This window comes from Oryx dammah, unplaced genomic scaffold (genome assembly GCF_014754425.2).
Source record: "Oryx dammah isolate SB20612 unplaced genomic scaffold, SCBI_Odam_1.1 HiC_scaffold_24, whole genome shotgun sequence".
NCBI classification, from domain to species: Eukaryota; Metazoa; Chordata; class Mammalia; order Artiodactyla; family Bovidae; genus Oryx; species Oryx dammah.
In genome coordinates, this window is record NW_024070208.1 from 47,684,412 (window position 1) to 47,702,092 (window position 17,681).

General features: G+C 39.5%; 1 non-coding gene across 1 annotated transcript; it reads right to left on the bottom strand.

The window, feature by feature from the left end:
* Window positions 1–9,984: 9,984 nt before the first annotated feature.
* TRNAR-CCU lies at window positions 9,985–10,057 on the bottom strand. The gene has a single exon. It is a non-coding gene; the product is annotated as a tRNA-Arg (tRNA).
* Between the last annotated feature and the right edge of the window lie 7,624 nt (window positions 10,058–17,681).

The window sequence follows — 17,681 nt, forward strand, 5'->3', positions numbered from 1 at the left end:
TAGAGCTTTTAATGAGAGCTTAGCATGTGCTGGAAATGTGTCTTAGTCTTACAAAAACCCAAGGTGATACTAATATTAACTCATGTTAGCATTGATTTCCTGATACGGAAACTGTGGTTGAGAGAAGCTAAAGAACTTGTCCAGAATCACAGACTTAGAATGAGTTGGAGCCAATGTTTGCACCCAGTATGAATCCTAAACCAGTATTTCGGTTTAGGAAATTAAAATGGGAGAGGTAGGCATTTTGATGAAAAAATAGTCATCTAATCTAGACAGGAAGATGCTGGGTTAAACAAAGTTAACCCCCTACCCCTCTTTATTCCTGCAAGATGTCTTAGAACCTCTATTGTGCTACTTATTGTATATTGTGAGTCTGCAGGAGAATTTAGTCTAAGGAGCACGTCCTCACCTTGGCACAGTGCAGAAAACACTTGGAAAATGCTGACTTGGTACCGTCCTTCACAGCCACAGCAAGCTCCAGGATCAGAAAGGCTAGGGAGCCATCAAAATGGAAGTGGGAGGTGGATTGCAATGGTTAACAGAGAGAGCCCCAAGTTAGGTTGTGAGTTAAGAGAAGCAGGAAGTAAGAAGAGGGCAGACAGGGGAGGCTGCCTTTGGGATGCCAAGTTAGGTTTAGGGACCCAAGAATTCAAAGAGGGAAGGTTTAGCTCACAGGCAAATTAGCTACAAAGAGAACTGAGCTATGGGAGGGAGTTCAATGACCACTGTGTCTGATGCTGTTTCCTTCCTTGCCTCTCCAGGGCATATTCTGCCTGTCTACCCTGATTCCGTATTGCCACTTCTGGGCAGCTGGTGCTCTCAGTGTGGTAAAGAGAGGTAAGTATATTTTCCTGGTAGGAAAAATGTTCAACAGTTTGGTTTCAGGCAGAAGATTTGGTTGATAACTTGGAAGCTGAGGATTATAAAATTTGATTTTGACTCCAGATGAAACTAAGAATAATTCTAATGAGAAAAGGTTGGCAAAGAGGATTTTCCCTGATCTTTTCTGAGGTGTTGAAAGGGGAAAAGGTTAAAACAAAGCTACAGCTGAGTCTGAAGCACCAAGAACCCTTAAACATTGGCTGGCTTTAAAATACTACTGCCAATGATCAGAGCATTAGCCATTATTTCTAAAGCTTGCAATTTGACTTACGAATCTACTGATTACATTTTGGGTACATTTGGCAGCCAGTGTTGAGCAGGAAATCATTATTGGATAAAAAAGGGCCACACAAGAGGAAATTTTTATTGGCAAACACCAGCTTATATATTTACAGAATCCTATCCTCTTAGTCCGAGAAGAGACTACTCCTGGTTTCAGAATAGGTCCAAAGAGATAACAAATCTTTCCTCTTTTTATGGACCCCCGTCTCCCTGCCAATAGCCTCCACTGACTTCCAACTCTCTGAAATGGATTCTGGCTTCCAATACTGCCACTGTCAGATATAGCCACAATCAGTTTAAATTCTTTTTTGGGGGGATAGAGTGGGGTTGATCTCTTCTGTGAACATTGAAAACAGTTATCATCTTTTCTTTCAAAACCCTTCATATTCTAGAAGGCTATAATTACATTTCCCTCAATTTTCTCAGCTTTACGTGGAATAATAGACATGTGTACATCTGACATTTGTTGACTCCTTCTGGAGATGTGCAGGGCAGAGAGCAAGTCACTTAAAGGCTCTCATTTACTTCCAACAAAATCCTGTGAATCAGACGTTTTTATTCCCATTTAAAAGATGAAGAAATTGACACTTGAGGTCCATTCAAACAATTGGAAAATAGAACAGCCAGGATTGAAAAACTGCCACTCTTATGAAAACTCATAGACTGAATTTTCCAACCCTTTGAGTCAACTCCCCTGTAACAATCTTCCTTATTTTCCTTTGATTTCTTTTCTTTAAGGACTGGTTCTTCCAACTCCTTTCCTCTTCTCCATGCTCTTTCTATTTGAGGCCTCACTGTTCCTCTTTTACTTGTCATTTAAAAGATATATTACACATACAAATATTTATATATTTTATAATATTTATGCATTATTTAGTTTTTTCCTCTCATTCTGTCTATCTGATATTCCTTGCAAGTTTGGATCATACCTTGAGATTCATTGACTTCGGAATCAAAAATTGTTCTTTGAGTGGTAATTGTCTTATTGTGGAATGTAAAAACTGAGATCAAATTGAGAGGAAGATACACTTTTATGAGGCTAGACCATTCCTCCTTCCCCTGAAAGCATTTTGTATCAGTACAAGTCAAGTGTACTAAAAAAGAAGGTGGATGCTGGGGGTTGGAGGGCTTGGGTTGAAATTCTAACTCTAAAGTCTTCTACCTGTTTAACTTTGAGAAAGATACTGTAACTTTCTAAGGATCCATTTTCTCCTTATAAAATGGGAGTGATGATGAAGCTGAAACTCCAATACTTCGGCCACCTGATATGAAGAACAGACTCCTTGGAAAAGATCCTGATGCTGGGGAAGATTGAAGGTGGTAGGAGAAGGGGACAATAGAGGTTGAGATGGTTGGATGGCACCACTGATGAGATGGACATGAATTTGAGTAAGCTCCAGGAGTTGGTGATGGACAGGGAAGCCTGGCATGCTGCAGTCCATGGGGTCACAAAGAGTTGGACGTGACTGAGCCACTGAACTGAACTGATGATGATAATATTAATCTTATTGGGTTGCTGTGAAGATTAGAGAATGCAATTAAGTGGGCGTTTTGTAAAGCTGAGTACATGGTACCTGTTACAACCACAGCTTTTATAATTTAGACAATATTCTATTCTTGTATCTCTCTCATAGAAATCACTCTCTACTGGATTGTAAATTCCTCAAGGGCAAAGACTGCCCTTCAATTTTATTATCTGTCCCACCAATCTCAGTGCTGTCATATAGCAGGAGCATTCGACAATTTTTTTTTTTGTAATGAGACTGTATGAGAAGGAACTCTAGTGAAGAGTCCATGTTGGAAGATTCTGCAAAAGAGTCTTTAAAGCTTAACACAAGGTCTGTCAACTGAACTTTGTACCTCATTGCAACGTGAGACCCTACACACAAAAATGGTGCTCAATTAAGTACTTAACTTGAATTTATCCCAGTGACTATGTTTTCTTTTCCTTAAAATTTATTTATTTTTATTTTTTTGGCTGTGGAAGGGTCTTCATTGCTGTGCACGGGGTTTCTCTAGTTGCAGTTAGCGGAAGTTCTTTGTTGCAGGGACTTCTCTTGTTGCAGAGCACAGGCTCTAAGCATGCAAGCTTCAGACATTGCAGCATTGGCTCAGTAGCTGTGGCACATGGGCTGCTGCTCCCCAGCATGTGGGATCTTCCCAGACCAGGGAAGGAACTGGTGTACTTTGCACTGCAAAGTGGATTGTTAATCACTGGGCCACCAGGGAAGCCCTATGTTTTCTAGTATATCTTGCAGCTCATTTTCAAATATGGAATTTTTTTTAAATAATGTCCTGTCCTCATTTTATGGAATCTGGTTTTCCTTTAGCTCTTTACACATTTGAAACAGATTCACAGTTCCTTTCAGACTGTGCTATTGCTCCTAGTTCCAGTACTGTAAGTTTTTTTAATTGAAATATAGTTGATTTAGAATGTTTCAGTTGTACAGCAAAGTGATTCAGTTAAGTACACACACACACACACACACACACACACACATATCTTCTTTTTCAGATTCTTTTCCATTATAGGTTATTACAAGATACTGACTATAGTTCTCTGTTCTATACAGTAGGTCCTTATTGTTTATCTATTTTATTTTATTTTTTGGCTACATCTTGCAGCTTTTAGGATCTTAGTTCTCCAACCAGGGACGGAACACAGGCCTCGGCAGTGAAAGCACCTAGTCCTAACCATCTAATCACCTGGGAACCCTTTCCATTTTATATATAGTAACTGTAATTCTTTCATGTTGCATCTCTTTCATGGCAGTTGACTTCCTTTTTTTTTTTTTACAAAAATTAAAAATTTTTATTTATTAGTTTTTTTTCATATTCTATCATTACTGTTTTATTATTTTAAAACAGCTTAATTGAGATATAGTTTACATACCATCCTTTTTAAATGTACAGTTCAAAGTTTTTTTCCTATATTCATAGATATGTGCAACAATGACCACAGTCAATTTTAGAATATTTCTTTTTTTTTTAAACTTTTTATCTTATATTGGAGATAGTTGATTAATAATGTTTTGATAGTTGCAGGCAGACAGCAAAGGGACCCAGCTATACCTATACAGGAGTTATAATTTTTGACCATGAACTCATCTTAACTGTGAGCTGTCTGAAGGGTCCAACTAATCCCTAGATTGTGGCAATATCCAGTGAGATGGTTTCCTATTTGTCTCTTTTATGACCCAGAAAGGGGTAAGGAGATCTAGTGCAGCTTCTGTCGCTAACAAGGCTTAGAGCATAGGCCCACAGGAGAGCCCTATGGATCCCTTCTTCTGTGCCTTCCCACTTGACTGTGACAACCAGCATGTACCCCGTACTTTCCAAGATATTGATAAAGACCTTGTAGAAGTCCATCTTCCTCTTATTATTCAGAAATGTTGCTCTGATGTGGCAACTAGATGATCCTGACAGGATTCTGGTTATTTTTATTAAGTACCAAATTTTCTTAACATGTTCACTAAATTGACTCAGTGGAGTTTTCTTCCCCCTTCCTGTACAAAAGTGAAACTGATGGGTGAATATATTTCTAAAGTCTTTTTTGGGGGTGAAGGGTGATTACAGACACTTTATCATTTTCATTATACATTTTATATTTTTCAAATTTTCTACAATAAATGCTTTCAATAAAAAAGTAATTTTAAACACCTCTCTTCAGTTTCAATGTTCTTAGATTTCTGTAATCATCAGTCTACTTTTCAACTTCCTCAAGATTTCCCAAACACAGTTACTAGGGTTTTTTCTTCATGGGTCACAATATCTGTCTAATATCCCACTAAGATTTCATAGAATTAGGGAATGATACATGTCAAATGGGGCTTTGTAGGTGGCACATGGTAAGAATTTGCCTGTCAACGCAGGATGCAGGTTTGATCCCTGTGTTGGGAAGATCTCCTGGAGTAGGAAATGGCAACCTGTTCCAGTATCCTTCCCTGGAAAATTCCATGGACAGAGGAGCCTGGAGGGCTACAGTCCATGGAGTTGCAAAGAGTCAGACATGACTGAGCACACCCACACATGTCAAATATTCTAGGAGAATCTGGTTTCACTCTTACACTTGTAAAATCAATATTTAATTCAGAAAGTCTGGGTGTTTATTGTGCATATAAGGTTTTTCAGCTTCTCCAATGGCCACTCTCCTTGCCAATTTTCTCTGGATTTTCTTTCTAGAGTTTTATTATTTAATGGTTTGAAGCAAGTTTTATAGTCTTTATTGGACAGAAATAATAAATATGTGTAGAGCTATAGTATACTGTGCTGTTATTTTTCCAGCACATAAATACCTCTTCAGACTTTGTGGAGCTACTACACGATGATGGTGAGTAGTCCCTTGATAGTGACAGTGGGTTCTTACACTAGATGTAGATCCAAGAAATGGAAGTTATTGGCATGTCAAGGATGAATATGACATTGATTTTCCCATCCAGGAGTTTGTAATCTAGAAAAGATATAGACACTAAGGCAATGGCAAGAGTACCATAGAACAAAGTATGTCTTGGAGGTAAATATAAAGAGCTATGGGAATAAAAATGCAAGAGTAATCAGTTCTGCTCAATGGAAGAGAATAATAGAAAACTAGAGAAAGAGGGTAACCTGGCTGCACTTAGACGAGGATTTCACTAGGAAGGTGAGGTTTGAAGGCATTTGTGGCAGAAGAAATTGTGTGAACAAAGACAGCTGTGGCTATCACAATATTTGGTTACAAGAAATAATATATTTGTTTTTTCTAAATAAAATAAAACCTGATTCAGGATCCCCACACCTCCTTTGTCAAGAAGTACAGTGTGTCATGTTTTGGGGGATGGGGACACCAGTGGGTAGTGTACACAGTTATAAACACTTTGGACATGGGCCTCTAGTGTTGGGGCATCACAGTGACCACTGAAATGTTCATGGTTCAAGCCCCCTGAGTCTATATGAAGGGAACTCACACTACCTGCTGTCCCCCAGAGCTTACCTCCAAAAGAGTAAGGGTTTTCACAGGGCCTTGCAGTTTTTCTGGGAGGTGGCCTGGGATCACATCGCTTTGTATGCAGTTTTATTTAATGGCCGTTTTTCCATTTGGCATCTTATCTCTTCCCTGCGCATGCACGCATGCGCACTTGCTTCGGTTGTGTCCGACTCTTTGCCACTCTATGGACTGTAGCCCACCAGGATCCTCTGTCCATGGGATTCTCCAGGCAAGAATACTAGAGTGGATTGCCATGCTCACCCCCAGGAGATCTTCCTGACCCAGGGATTGAACCCACGTCTCCTGAATTGCAGGTAGATTCTTTACCCACTGAGCCACCTTGGAAACCCACCTATCTCTGTCCTACACCATGGCTACTGCTTAAAAAGCATACATTGAAAGCCTGGTTCAGTGGCAGAAAATAAAGCTTTCACATCTTTTGAGGGTTGAGAGGGGGTAGCTCTCTGATGGTACAGAGTAGGGTAGGGGTCTGTGGTCCAAATGCTCTTTGTGCAGACTTTTAGTCAAGCCCTCTTTTTTCTCAACTCACCACTTTCTCCATCTTCAGTACCTGATGCTTCCAGCATGTGAGCCTGAGGGACTTATGTACAGGAGACAGGGATCAAGATCATCCCCAAGAAAAAGAAATGCCAAAAAGCAAAATGGCTGTCTGAGGAGGCCTTACAAATAGCTGTGAAAAGAAGATATGCGAAAAGCAAAGGAGAAAAGGAAAGATATATCCATTTTAATGCAAAGTTCCAAAGAATAGCAAAGAGAGATAAGAAAAGCTTCCTAAGTGATCAGTGTAAGGAAATAGAGGAAAACAACAGAATGGGAAAGACTAGGGATCTCTTCAAGTAAATTAGATACCAAGGGAACATTTCAATCAAAGATGGACTCAATAAAGGACAGGAAATATATGGACCTAACAGAAGCAGAAGATATTAAAAAGAGGTGGCAAGAATACACAGAAGAACTGTACAAAAAAGATCTTCATGACCAAGATAATCACGATGCTGTGATCATTCACCTAGAACCAGACACCCTGGAATGTGAAGTCAGTGGGCCTTAGGAAGCATCACTGCAAACAAAGCTAGTGGATGTGATGGAATTCCAGTTGAGCAAATTCAAATCCTAGAGGATGATGCTGTGAAAGTGCCACACTCAATATGCCAACATTTTTGGAAAACTCAGCAGTGGCCACAAGACTGGAAAATGTCACTTTTCATTCCAGTCCCAAAGAAAGGCAATGCCAAGGAATGCTCAAACTACCGCACAGTTGCACTCATCTCACACACTAGTAAAGTAATGCACAAAATTCTCCAAGCCAGGCTACAACAATATGTGAACAGTGAACTTCCAGATGTTCAAGCTGGTTTTACAAAAGGCAGAGGAACCAGAGATCAAATTGCCAACATCCGCTGGATCATCGAAAAAGCAAGAGAGTTCCAGAAAAACATCTATTTCTGCTTTATTGACTATGCCAAAGCGTTTGACTGTGTGGATCACAAGAAACTGTGGAAAATTCTGAAAGAGATGGGAATACCAGACCATAACCTGCCTCTTGAGAAACCTATATACAGATCAGGAAGCAACAGTTAGAACTGGACATGGAACAACAGACTGGTTCCAAATAGGAAAAGGAGTACATCAAGGCTGTATATTGTCACCCTGCTTATTTAACTTATATGCAGAGTACATCATGAGAAATGCTTGGCTGGATGAAGCACAAGCTGGAATCAAGATTGCCAGGAGAAATATCAATAACTTCAGATACACAGATGACACCACCCTTATGGCAGAAAGTGAAGAACTAAAGAGCCTCTTGATGAAAGTGAAAGAGGAGAGTGAAAAAGTTGGCTTAAAGCTCAATATTCAGAAAACTAAGATCATGCCATCTGGTCCCATCACTTCATGGCAAATAGATGGGGAAACAGTGGAAGCAGTGACGGACTTTATTTTGGGGGGCTCCAAAATCGCTGTAGATGGTGATTGCAGCCATGAAATTAAAAGATGCTTACTCCTTAGAAGGAAAGTCATGACCAACTTAAACAGTATATTAAAAGGAGAGACATTATTTTGCCAACAAAGGTCCATCTAGCCAAGCCTATGGTTTTTCCAGTAGTCATGTATGGATGTGAGAGTTGGACTATAAAGAAAACTGAGCACCAAAGAACTGATGCTTTTGAACTGTGGTGTTGGAGAAGACTCTTGAGAGTCCCTTGAACTGCAAGGAGTCCATCCAGTCCATCCTCAAGCAAATAAGTCCTGAATATTCATTGGAAGGACTGATGTTGAAGCTGAAATCCAATACTTCGGCCTCCTGGCTCATTTGAAAAGACCCTGATGCTGGGAAAAATTGAGGGCAGGAAGAGAAGGGGACGACAGAGGATGAGATGCTGGGATGGCATCACCGACTCAATGGACATGAGTTTGAATAAACTCTGGGAGTTGGCGATGGACAGGGAGTCCTGGCGTGCTGCAGTCTGTGGAACTGCAAAGAGTTGGACACGACTGAGTGACTGAAATGAACTGTCTCACTACATATATATTTTCTCCCAATGCTTTCAGAATTTTCTCTTTATACCACTTTTCTGAAATTTCATGAGGATATCTCTTACAATAGCTCTGTTTTTATATATTATGTTAGGTGCTCAATTTTTTTTTTTCAATTTGGAAACACAATTGTTTGGGAATTTTATGAATTACTGTTTGATTATTTTCTCTCCATTTGTTTTATTCTCTCTTTCTGGAATGCCTATTATTTGGATGTAGTACAATGTGTATTGATTTCCAACTTTTATAATTGAAAACATTTTCTATTTTCCATCCTTTAGTCTTTTGCTCTACTTCTTTGGGGAATCTTTTTGCAACTGTGTTTTCTAACCCTAATTGAGTTTTTCAGGTTTTGCTGTTACATTTAATTTCTATAGACTCTCTTTGTTCTGTTTATCTTTTTAAAAATAATTTATTCTACTCTTGTTTCATGAATGTAGTATATTCTCCTGTTTCTCTGAGGAGATTGATAATAGTCTTTCTTTGGCTTTGTTTTTTTTTTTTTTTTTCTGCCCAGTCTTTGTTTCTTCTGATTATTTGTTCTTTCTCACAGTAGATGATCAATTTAACACTGGATACTAAAAAGTGGGACTGGAAACACTACACATGTGGGTGAGCTTTTTGACTATGGGCTTCATCACAAAATGGTCTGCTTGGATTTGTTGTTGTTGTTGTTGTTGTTGGAGGGAGTAATATCCCTGATGTCTATTTCCTTAGCTTTTTCCTCAAAATTTTCCAAAGCAATTCAATCTCCTGTCAGAGCAGCGTCATGCAAACTTCAATGTGTATACAGGTCACCTAAGGAATTGTTGAAATGCAGATTCTGATTCAGGAGGTCTTGGGTAGGACTGAGATGCTGTGTCTAGTTTCCAACTGTTGCCATGTTTTATGGACGCATCTTGTGTAAAATTTCAAAGTTTATTAATTTATTTTTGGCTGCACTGGGTCTTTGCTGCTGTGTGTGGGCTTTATCTAGTTGTAGTGAACAGAGGCTACTCTTCCTTGCTGTGCATAGGCTTCTCATTGTGGTGGCTTCTCTGTTTGCTGAGCACAGGCTCTAGGGTGCCTGGTCCTGGGTAGTTGCACCCGCAGGCTTAGTTGCTCCTCGGTATGTGGAATCTTCTTGGACTAGGGATCGAACCTGTGTCCTCTGCACTGGCAGGTGAATTCTTATCCACTGGACCATTACAGAAGTCCTATGGATGCATCTTTTTCTTTTCTTTTTTTTATTTATTTCGCTGCACCGGCTCTTAGTGTGGCATGCGAGATCTTCAATCTTCATTTCAGCATGTGGGATCTAGTTCCCTGACCAGGAATTGAACCCAGGGCCCCTGCATTAGGAGTGCAGAGTCTTAACCACTGGACCACCAGGAAGTCCTATGGATGCATCTTGATTAACATGGAAAAAGGATTATGATCCTTCTGGCTGCTAATTCTGGGAGGCATTTGGGGGAAAAGACCTGGGAGGTTGCAACATTCTGTATGTGATATTTGCCTGCTTAGCACAGAGACTCAATCCCCTTGCTTTCAGCACAATGGTGGCCCAGCTCACATACCCTGTGCTTCACCCTTTCCAGAACAGTCTTCTCCCTTGCTCTGCAGGGGAATGGGAAGGGGGAGGAAGCAGTTGTTTGGTTAAAGGGAGAAAGCGGAGAGGCAGCAGGGAGTCTGCTTGCCTTGAAACAGACTTTTTACCAATTCTGTTTTGCCTTTATCTTTGCCCCTGCTTCCAGAGGTTGGTTCTGTCAATTTTTGAAGATTAAAAGAAGCAGTGTGCAAAGCAAATCAGGCTGATGCTAGGCTCCTTCAGCTGTGACTTTAGGATTCTGCTTTCTTGGATTCCTTATATTATTTTAATTGAATGTGTTCTTCCTCTTTCCAACCTCTACTTTTAAAGTTAATTTTTTTTTCTATTTTATCTCCCCTTCTCTTTGCCCTTGGTATTGGTGCGCCTGACAAAATCTTTTTACTGTAGTTTTAGGGAGTTTCAGGAGAGAGAGCAGACAGTGTTTAGTCCACCATCTTTAACTACAAACCCTCCCTAATTGATTTTTTCACTAGATATTTCTGACTAGATATTTCCCCAGAGTCCTTGAAAATATAGTTCACAGTACACGATTGATGGGACTTTGTTTCCCAGCTGAAACTGATTTGCTTGCCTTTCTAAGTTTGAGTAACCTGGGCTCATACATTTCTATCTTCAAGTCTCCCTATACAAATGAAAAAAGTGTCACTATTTTATTGACTAATTTCCAGCATTTCCTCTCGTCTGGGGCTTGTTAGGACCATTACTTTTTTTTTCCACATCTGGGAGCAACTATAAGGGAATCATTTTAATTAATAGGAGGTTCCCACTTGTCTTAGAACTGATTTGTTTATAGCTGAAGAGAAAGCTGATTTTTTATTACCCTCTGGAACTCTAATTTGGTTCTACTTGGTTTTTTCCACTGTCTTTCCAGATAAGTATACAGATAAAGGGGATATCACAAAAAGGTCATCTGTGATAATCTGCATGTCTTTTCTCCTTTTTCTTTTTCTCCTCTGCTACACTCCCCAACAGGGAGCTGAGCCTAGACAATAGAAATAACATTTGGCATGTTGAGGAAATTGAATTATGGAATAAGGGTGATGGCTCCGAGATTCCATGACGCCGTGGGAACCTGCACATCTGAAGGTGCATCCCTTAGCGAGGGTTTCTCTTTTGCTGGACCTGATGGTATGAGGAAGTATTTGGCCAAGAACATACACATAGCTTTTGAAGTCACACGGACTTGGGTTCACTCCACTTACTATTGGGACTGACTTGCACGAGATGCCTAATCTTTATAAGTTCCTGTTACCTCACCTGTAGGGGAGGAAAGCTAATACCTGCCCTACGGGTTATTGTAAAGATTAAATGTGATAATGTATGTCTGTGTGTGTTAGTCGCTCAGCCGTGTCTGACTCTTTGTGATCCCATGGACTGTAGCCCGCTAGTCTCCTCTGTTTGTGGAATTCTCCAGGCAAGAATCCTTGAGTGGGTTGCCATTCCCTTCTCCAGGGGATCTTCCCGACCCAGGGATTGAACCTGGGTCTCCTGCACTGCAGGCAGACTCTTTATCTTCTGAGTCACCAGGGTAGGTAAAGCACTTAAGACAATGATTGCCCTTTAGGGTGCCCTTACAGTTATGAGTTATTTCGGGGGTGTTACAGATGTCTCTTTTCCCCTCTTCCAACAGAGAGTCTAGCATCATCTGCAATTCCAAGCATTCAAGTCTTCTGTACCTGGTTATATTAGATAACAGAAGACCTTTGAGTCACCCCCATAATGATATATTTGGCAGTCCTTTAAAAGTTATTTATGACACAGACTTAACAAAAAATCTCCCAAAAGAAGAAAAAAGATTTTTTTTCCAGACTAGCTGATCCTTTAAAAAAAAAATCAAATAGTTAAAGAAAAATTCTAGCTACTTTGGTTCTATGAAACCCATTAAGAAAAAACCATAGAATTAGGGGATTTTTGAATAAAAAATCTTAGTGCAGAGTGCCAGGCTAATTCTGATGGGTGTAGGGCTATGCTGTGGCTGCTTAGATGACTTTTAGTATTCAAATTAGTATCTAATATATTTATTTTTTATGAAATACTACATGATAAAACATTGAACAAGTGTCAGATGGATGTATAGATACAAGCTGACTTTTCCCTCCTTCAGACAGAAAAATGATTAGTATGATTCCATTATTTTGTTTCTCCTTTCAATCTTTTTCCTCTTTCTTTCTTCCAAGGTGGAACATGAGGGAAGGCTATAAGGGCTAAATTAGACTAGACGGAAATACGTGGCTGGCCTAGTTTGCTATAACTTCCCTCTATGACTACCCTGTGCAGCTAGGGCCTAGAAATACCTGTCTTGTTACTAACCTGTCATTTAAGACAGCTCCAAATGGTTTAGTGTAATATAATCACACATTATCTCTGTTTCTCTCTCAACAGCTTAGTCTACAGTCCCTACCATGGCTTCTTATCAATATGAGACACCAATAAATGCTTTTGAATTCTTAGTGTGTCTCAAACCTCTTGGCATTGTGTCCAGTTGTGGCCTGAATGCCCAGCCTGTGTTCTTTTTATGCATTTCCTTCAGGTAATGCTGCCTCAGTGGTCTAGCTTGACTTCAACTTGCAAGTGATGTTTCCACCATCAGTCTTTGGTTGTATGAAGCTTGGGCTCCAGCAGATACAGTCATCTGCTTGGGGAAAGGGGCTACCCTGTTGGCTCAGATGGTAAAGAATCTGCCTGCACTGCAGGAGACCCGAGTTTGATCCCTGGGGTTGGGAAGATCCCCTAGAGAAGGGAATGGCTACTCACTCCAGTATTCTTGCTTGGAGAACTCCATGGACAGAGGAGCCTGATGGTCTACAGTCCCTGGACTCTCAAGGTTGGGCAGGGAAAGAAATGCAATGAAGATGAGTTGGTGGTGGTTTAGTTGCTAAGTCCTGTCCAACTCTTGTGGCCCCATGGACTGTAGCCCACCAGGTTCCTTGGTCCTCTGTCCATGGGGTGGATTGCCATTTCCTTCTCCAGGGAATCTTCCCAAACCAAGGATCAAACCTGGGTATTCTGGATCACAAACAGATTCTTTACTGACTCAGCCACCAAGATGAGACAATCCTCACTAAAACAGAAGTATAGGCCAATGGAGCAAGATAGGAAACCCAGAGATAAACCCACACACCTATGGACATCTTATCTTTAACAAAGGAGGCAAGAATATACAATGAAGAAAAGATCGCCTCTTTAATATGTAGTGCTGGGAAAACTGGATAGCTATGTGTAAAAGAATGAAATTAGAAGACTTCCTAACACCATACACAAAAATAAACTCAAAGTGGATTAAAGACTTAAATATAAGGGTAGAAACTATAAAGTGCTTAGAGGAAAATATAGGCAGTACACTGATATACACCACAGTAAGATCCTCTATGACCCACCTCCTAGATTAATGGAAATAAAAACGAAAGTAAACAGACCAGACCTAGCTAAACTTAAAAGCTTTTGTACAGCAAAGGAAATTATAAACAAAATGAAAAGACAACTTTTAGAATGGAAGAAAATAATTGCAAACAAAGCCACTGACAAAGGGTTAATTTCCAAAATATATAAGCTGCTCATACAGTTCAATATCGGAAAAACAAACAACCCAGTCAAAAAATTGGCAGAAGATCTAAACAGACACTTCTCCAAAGAAGACATAGAGATGGTCAATAAACCCATGAAAAGATGCTCAACCTCGCTCGTTTTTTAGAGAAATGCAAATCAAAAGTACAATGAGGTATCATCTCACACGGGTCAAAAAGACCATCATCAAAAAATTTACAGACAATGAAAGCTGGAGGGGATGTGGAGAAAAGGGAACCATCCTGCGCTGTTGGTAGGAATGTAACCTGAAAACAGCACGGAAATTCCTTTAAAAACTAGGACTAAATCTACCATGTTGCTGCTGCTGCTAAGTTGCTTCAGTTGTGTCTGAATCTGTCCAACCCCACAGATGGCAGCCCACCAGGCTCCCCCGTCCCTGGGATTCTCCAGGCAAGAACACTGGAGTGGGTTGCCATTTCCTTCTCCAATGCATGAAAGTGAAGTCCCTCAGTCGTGTCCTCCTCTTAGCGACCCCATGGACTGCAGGCCACCAGGGTCCTCTGTCTATGGGATTTTCCAGGCAAGAGTACTATATGACTCAGCAATCCCACTACTGGGCATATACTGGGCATATACAATTTTAAAAGACACATGTACCCTACTGTTCATTGCAGCAATATTTACAATACTCAGGACATGGAAGCAACCTAGACATCCAGAAGAAGCTGTGTACATTTATACAGTGGAATTTTACTCAGCCCAAAAAAAGAATGAATTTGAGTCAGTTGTAGTGAAATAAATTGAAAGAGAAAAACAAGTGTCATATATTAAGGCATATATATGAAATCTAGAAAAATGGTACTGATGAACCAACCTAGTATGGAATGGACTTGTAGACACAGCAGGGGAAGGTGAGGGTGGGACATAGATTGAGAAAGTGGTATTGACATATATACACTATCATGTGTGAAATAGATAGTGGGAAGTTGCTAAATAACACATAGAACCCAGCCTGGTACTCTTTGATGACCTGGAGGGGAGGGAGGCTCAGGAGGGAAGGGATATGTGTATAATTATGACTGATTCGAGTTGTTGTACGGCAGAAAACAGGGCTTCTCTGATGGCTCAGCAGTAAAAAATCCACCTGCCAATGCAGGAGACATGGGTTCATTCCCTGGGTTGGGAAGATCCCCTGGAGAAGGAAATGGCAACCGACTCTAGTATTCCTGCCTGGGAAATCCCATGGACAGAGGAGCCTGGTGAGCTACAGTCCCTGGGGTCACAAAGAGTTGGAACCAACTTAGTGACTAAACAACAACAATAGCAGAAACCAACACAAAGTTGTAAAGGAATTTTCCACCAATTAAAAAACAAAACAAAAAAAGAAAATAAGGGTGACAAAATTAAGAGATTAAATTAAAAGGAAATATTAGATAATTAAAGAAAAAGATGAGGCCATCCTTACAACATCCCAGGGCTCTACCTGGTAGGAAATCCGGGAGTAAAATTTGCCTCCAACCGACCAGGTTCTCTCCTGGCACCATAGAGGAACCAGAGCAAAGAAACAGATGGGGGCCTGACTTTGATCTTGGACTGGCTATGTCAGATGTGTCCCATGGTATTAATTTTTGGATCAACCTGAGACAAATTGTACGATTTCCTGAAAGCTTAAAAATTAGGGAAAAAAAAAAAAGGCCAAGAATATGTTTCTATCTTTTGTCCTTGATTGAGAGAGGAGAAAACACTAGTATTTAGTATTGTGTGTATTCACAGCTTATAAAAAAATCTGATTTTGAAGCGAAAAAATTTTATATTCAAAAAGCTTCTTTTCATTTTTTCAAACATTTGGATCATCACAGTATTCTATCTTCATAACTGTAATGTTTTCTTGAAGTGCTGTTTTTGTAGAAAGTAGTTTCTCACATTAAAAAAAAAATCACATGATTTAACATTTCAAAATTTCTTGGTTTGATCGCCTTAAAATCTTTCTCCTGATTATCAATGAAAGCCCTCAGGAGTCTGGGGACTTAGCCTTTTTCCTTTCAAGTGTGCTCAGAATCAGCAGGCTTGTACATTTCAGAATATGATTTTAGGGCTGTAAGGACAATTCAGCAACCTGGTTTTGAAATTTGATGCCAGCTTCCAGTCACTGTTCGTCTTCTCTCCTTTTCTTCCTCACTCCTGCATCCCCATGCACTGAACTCTCCCAGGACATCAAAAGGAGCCCTGCTTTGAGGGGGCAAAAATCACACTCAGGGGACATTCCAATTTAGTGTTTAAAATTTAAATTGTGATTCTGATTTAAAAGGACCATGTTTTCTTTTCTGTTGCTTCTTAGAACCCAACCCATTGTGGAAGTATAACAAATGGGAAAAAAGTGCTGAGAAGAAATTATTTACATGTTGTGTTGGAAAATACTCAGGAAAGATGGAAAGATTGCTATGTTTATCGTCCCTGCTTTCTTTAAAATTGTTGTATTGTTTTTAACAGCATGCTTCCTTTTACTTTTTTAATAAAACTTAAATGGAATACAATCAACCCTAAATCACTGGGCTCCATTTAAGAATTAATGTTACGTTTTTAGACAACAGACTCGAGGTTGCTGAGAGGAGAGGCATGGTTTGGAGTTTGGAATTGACAGGTGCAAACTATTATATATAGAATGGTTAAACAACAAGGTCCAGTGTGTAGCACAGGAAACTATATTCAATATCCTGTGATAAACCATAATGGAGAAGAATATGAAAAAGAAGATATATATGTATATATGTAACTGAATCAATTTTCTGTGCAGCAGAAATTAACCCATTATAAATCAATCACACTTGAATAAAATCTATTAAAAAAGAATTAATGTCACTTTTTACTTCTACATTAAAAAGCAGGTCTTTAGAGTCTTACTTAAACAAACAAACAAACATAAAATTGAAGTTTAGAGATATACATCTTGCCTAAACGAATAGACAGATATAAGAAAGAGAAGAAATGTACGATAGTCACTTTAGATACAAGCAGTGGGGGAGGCACCACAATTTGGGCAATGGAGAAGAATCACGGAAGATTCGGTGGATATGAGAGGGTGAGGGTGGTGTAGGGTGATGGTGACTGAGCCCTTCTCCATTTTTTATTCCTTCCCCTCATCTTGGTGTGGCAGCTATTCATGTTCCCAACAAGTTACCTATCTCTGGTCAGGAGACTATTTTGTGCGTTACTCCTCATATTTTTCATCCCTTAACTAAGGGGTGAATTCCCTGCCCATCTGTCTCTTCTTGGGTCACTTCTTCACGTTAATCTTTGGAAGTATTACAAAGAAAGTATCTTAGCATTAATTTTTGACCCATGTTTTTTTGTTCCTGTTCTTGGATCATTGCTTGGTTTCTTTGGAGACAATTTCTGACAGTTATGCCAATTGTTACACAGTTGTGAATATCAAATTACAACCTATAGTCAATGTTCTGCAGAATACTTTAAAGCAAAATCCACAAAATACAGAGCTTGTAGAAAGATGACATAGCTTTTCCTTCTATAGTTCTTCAACAAAATATGTTTCTTATGGAGTTAAATTTTAAGGCTTCATAATCAGGGTTGCCATTTGTATCACAGTAATTGCTACAAGAAAGTTTCCCAGTACTAAAAATTGAGAAGAATTTAAACTCGAATGATTAGTGAATAAATATAATATACTTCAGAAGTAACAAAGAAATGTATACAAATACAAAAGCACTCACAGAACTGCTTTATAAAGAATTTTTATAAACTGAGTGAGATTATCACTTAAATTTTATATTTGAAAAGTTGAGCTTGGTTCTATGTGATCTTATGGAACAAGCATATTATATATTTTTTTTTAAATATGATGCTATAGTACTATCAGAAAGCTGTTTG